The sequence below is a fragment of the Limulus polyphemus genome, unplaced genomic scaffold (assembly GCF_000517525.1).
Source record: "Limulus polyphemus unplaced genomic scaffold, Limulus_polyphemus-2.1.2 Scaffold210, whole genome shotgun sequence".
In the NCBI taxonomy this organism is placed as follows: Eukaryota; Metazoa; Arthropoda; class Merostomata; order Xiphosura; family Limulidae; genus Limulus; species Limulus polyphemus.
Genome location: NW_013665820.1, coordinates 706,197 through 710,819, shown reverse-complemented (window position 1 = coordinate 710,819; position 4,623 = coordinate 706,197). Strand labels below are relative to the sequence as shown.

Sequence of the window (4,623 nt, the reverse complement as noted above, 5' to 3'; positions counted from 1 at the left end):
CAAGCAAAACGTTGTCATTAGTTCATTATTATTTCAAGAAAATTGAACTGATATTTAGTTTATAGGGGAAATTTTCACTATGTCGTAAAATAATCAATTCAGAAAAGAAGAAAAAGAAAAAGCCCAATTTCGCTTAGAATAAACGGACTTGCAACATTGGTCATAGTGTACATTAATAATGGCATCAAACGACAAACAAATTCACAATATATTCATTATAATTTATACGCTCCTTAAAATGAATTATAACTTGATTAAACTTGAAAGCTACATCCATTAAGCATCTGGGATATCTTTACTTGTATGTGAAGACTGCCTGTGATTAAAATGTACAATAAATATATTATGAAATTATTCTAGACATCGTGAGAGGGCGCGTTAATCCATATCATTGACAGTGAGAAAGCAGTTTGGTGCAAAGCGAAAATTTGAAGTACATGTGGAACTGTTAGATCAGGTTTGTTGGAAAGATTTGGCGTTATCTTTATTTGTTAAGTTTTAAATAATTTGATAAAAATATTATTACAATATTGGAATAAGTGTCTTTCAACATGTTAAAAGTGAAAGAATAACCATTATTAAATTTTTATTTTCATAGGTACTTTTAAGTTTCATATTTTAAATTTCATGCTTCCCAGGAGGCTCAGCGGTTATCTTGAAAGTTTAGTGAGTTTGTAGTGCTGAATATAGGGGTTTAATCCCTACCGTGGCACAATGGTACTGAATAAGTACGACCTTTACTTCTACTAGTAGTACTACTTAGTTCGACCTTAAACTTGACTTTAATCTTTATTCTAGGATTCTTTATTTCAGAATCATACTTAAGTCACTGTGATTAAGTGTGAAATGTGATTATGAAACTGAAACTTGTGAAGGTGACTTTCTTACCAATGTTGACAGTGGTGGACTGGCAGGGTGGTGGGTTCCTGGCAGATCTAGCACTGTAGGAAAGGGCCCCAAGATTTTTAAAAGTGTAGTCAGACTAAGAGTGAACATAATAAAGCAATGATGTAAATGATTTTGAAAGTTCAAGCCAAACAAGCTTACGAGTTTACATAACTAGAACTGTGCCATTTTTTGTGGTGGTTTATTAAATTCAACTAAAATACATTGCATTCACCTTTTGTAGATTGTGTTGCAAAGATTGAAGTTAGTGCAAAGTGCCTTTTTCTTAGTAATAAAATAATTATAGACAACTAAGGAAGAAAGGCAATTGAATTATTAACCTGTTTAGTTTCTTCTTGCAAGTTTTATACCATTGACATTATTTTATTCATCTCTGAATTTTTTTTTTACATTTGCTAAAAAATATGGCACTTTTAAGTTAGAGATCAAAGAAAAGGATAAAAGTATAAAGCTAGATTTAATAAACTTTGTACCACTGTTAGTTTTTACTTCCAAAGACTTCAAAAATTTGCACACACACACACTCTTTTTTTCCCAAGATTTATTTTTAAATATATCATGCAATAAATAGTAAATACCTAATTTATTTATTTTTCTTAACGAGAATCTGCTTCAGTACTATTTCAGAATACATAACAGTTAACTTAACACTAACAATGATATTGACAATAATTGAATAATGTATACATGCATAGAAATAGGATGGGACATTGATACTCATAAATAAAAAACTGTATACAAGTTCTAGGTCCCAAAATAAATAATTTTTGCCATAATTATGAAGGTTTAAATTAAAACTGGTTGGTAGGCCTATATCTTATGCTTTCCTTTTATTCTCTCAGATTCACAAATTATTTTGCAAAACCAATTTTTAATTCAGTTTTCTTTCATGAACAAACCTTCTTAATTATTTATGTTTTAAATTCACAAGAACATCTTATGTAAGACTTGTGCTAAATGATCAAGTTAGTTTCCAAGGTTCAGTCATAGACATTCCTAACTTTGATTAGAATTAGTATTAGAACTACAGACTTGAGGAAGGGCAACCAATTGGCAACACCTTCTGCCTACATGGCTACTCTTAGTCTAATAATGGGATTGTCTTTTATAATGTGCCTATAGTTTAACTGAAAAATGCAGTGTGTGTGTTCAGTGACATTTCAGGCTTAAACTTTGGACCTTCTGATCCATAGCCTGAGATGCTACAGAGGAACTATGGCTAAGCCTTGCCTGGCCCAAGGCTTATAGTCTGTTTTTCTTCTTGTGAATATATAGTGTTCAGAAGAACTTTTCATGAATGAAATTTGAATTAAAAATTAGTTTTGTAAATTTCTTTTTAAATGATGAAAAAGTAACCATTAGACATAGGCTTACCAACCAGTCACATTATATCCAAATACAATGTAAATATCCATTTTCAAATATAAGGATTTGGATGTGGTTTCTGTGTGTCGCTAGTGTTAGTACTTTTTGAAGAAATGACAAAATTGGAAAAACATGTTGATAATTGTTAACATGTTAAGCTGGGAAAGATTAAAACTAAAATATCTAAGCACATTACAGTATAGTAAAAAATAACTAGGTCAATGGATGGCCATTGACTTTTTGTTTCTATCAGTTTCATGTATCTGAACAAACTAATGCTAAAAGTACTAAACTATATTGACATGTTTTGTACTTGTCCAGTCTAATACTTTCTGAACATGTCCCATATTTCATCTAGCTGTAGCTTAAGATCTATCCCATGTGATGGCTAACCTTATAGTCGGTAGTATATTTATCACAAGACAGTACTTTGCAATTGCTTAAATCTTTGGGATGAAGATGCATAGAGGTGGGTAATTAACTTGGTTAATTGATATAATCAATTACATCTATTAGCATCAGGTAAAATAATCAAAATTATGATTAATTAATCAAAACTAATAAAGATGTTGTAACAACAATATTTTGATTACTTGATTTCATGACATTAGTAAATTTAAAGGTTGTTCAGCTTAATCAATTAGTGTCACGACTGATAAAAATAACCAACTAATCAAAAATTATTGTTTCTGATTATTGCTATATTTGATTATTCTAACCACTAAAGTCTGATGTGAAAGTAATCACTTAGTCCAATGTAGTTGCTTAATGAGACTGATGATTAAGTGATCAGAAAATTTTACTTATCAATCAACTCTAGATTTATAAATTTCCAAACTTTTTTCTTTTTACTTACTAATAATTGTTGTATTGGCCCAATTATAAAGCAGTGTTTTTTTTATTAATAATTTGGCTGTAAAATTCATAGTTGCCTTATAATTGTGGCTGACCACAGGACCATTTCCCGTACTCTAGCCTGTTGCATTCCTGAATGTCCAGATAGCATCCTTATAGGCATGTGTGCTAGATGTTTACTCAAGGTCATTGCTAATTCTTGCAACTAATCCATTTGCAGGGTGTTCAGTCATAGTATTGATTTTGCTGGTGCATATTGCTTTGGCTGTGTTCATTTTAAATCATATAATTGTTGTCTGCAAGTCTTATTTTAGTGATTAACCCTTGTGCAAGAATGAGTGACCACATTGAGAGACAGGGAACAAGAAAGGATTATAACAAGTTAACAAAGGATTACGATGGAGTTATGAGCTAGGCATTGGTGGAAACAAGACTGAACCCCTTAATGCACATTCTACAAGAAGGGCATTTCATGGACCTAAAAAAAGGACATTATGACACTCAATTTTTTTTCCTCATGGTTTCTGAAAATGGGAGTTGCCTTGTATATTTGAGATATCCCTGTAATTGAGCTAATGTGGTACTTTTTATTTCAAATAACATAATAGTTGGAAATATATATGGCACAACCCACACACAAATTAATAATGTTTTTATAAGAGACATTTGGTTTATTACACTGCATACTGGTGCTGGAGTTTTGCAAATTTAACCCATAATGTTTAGAATAGTATCTCTACTTAAGAATCGTATTAATACCAGTAAAGTGGGTGTCATTGTATGATGAAATTATTGTATTTATTCTAATTGTTTTGAAATATACTAAGCTGATATAAGATAAATTTCCATCCAGCCTTTTCATCTGTATATAAAAAACAGTGGGAAGATTATAACAAGATAAAACTTGATAAAGTTGCATTTTCTGAGAACTATCGCCATGGTGGTATTGACACTCAGGGTTTTGTGTAAACTTGGAGATGATCATCCTAACTTATACTAGTTAAAACTATTTGCCAAGGCATATGTTTTATTATAATTTGGAATGTTTCTCTCTTTTCTTTGTAGAAATGTTTCATATCTGATGAAAACTACCTTTTGGAAAAATTTTGGGTGCATATATTTACAACTTTTCTTCAGCTCTGCTTCAAAGTCTAACACACTTTGAAAATTTGCCATTTGGCAGTTTTACTGGCTGTGTGAGAATGTGTAGTATACCTTGTTATGATAACAGCAGAAGGTATAATAATATGCAGTACTTACACTGTCAAAATATGAAAATATAATATTTCACCAATTGTCAAAATAAAAGGCTTTTACTTGTACTTCTTAATAGTATAAATATATACTGTGTTGTTGAGCTTAAGATTCTTCTACTGTAGGTGTCTGTGACTTGTTAGCAATAAATTCAACAATAAATGAACAGCACACACTTCACTTCTTTTCAAAATAATTTTTATTACATCAAGAAATTTGTCACTTTTTTATATGAAAAAACCT

The 4,623-nt window shown here is 30.7% G+C and overlaps 1 long non-coding RNA gene across 1 annotated transcript in view; it reads left to right on the top strand.

The window, feature by feature from the left end:
- The first annotated feature begins 422 nt into the window (after positions 1–422).
- The window catches only part of LOC111085034, a 19,592-nt gene continuing 15,391 nt past the window's right edge, over positions 423–4,623 (top strand). Inside the window, exon 1 of the long non-coding RNA XR_002609902.1 lies at positions 423–457. This is a non-coding gene — a long non-coding RNA (uncharacterized LOC111085034). The remainder of the gene's footprint in view (positions 458–4,623) is intronic.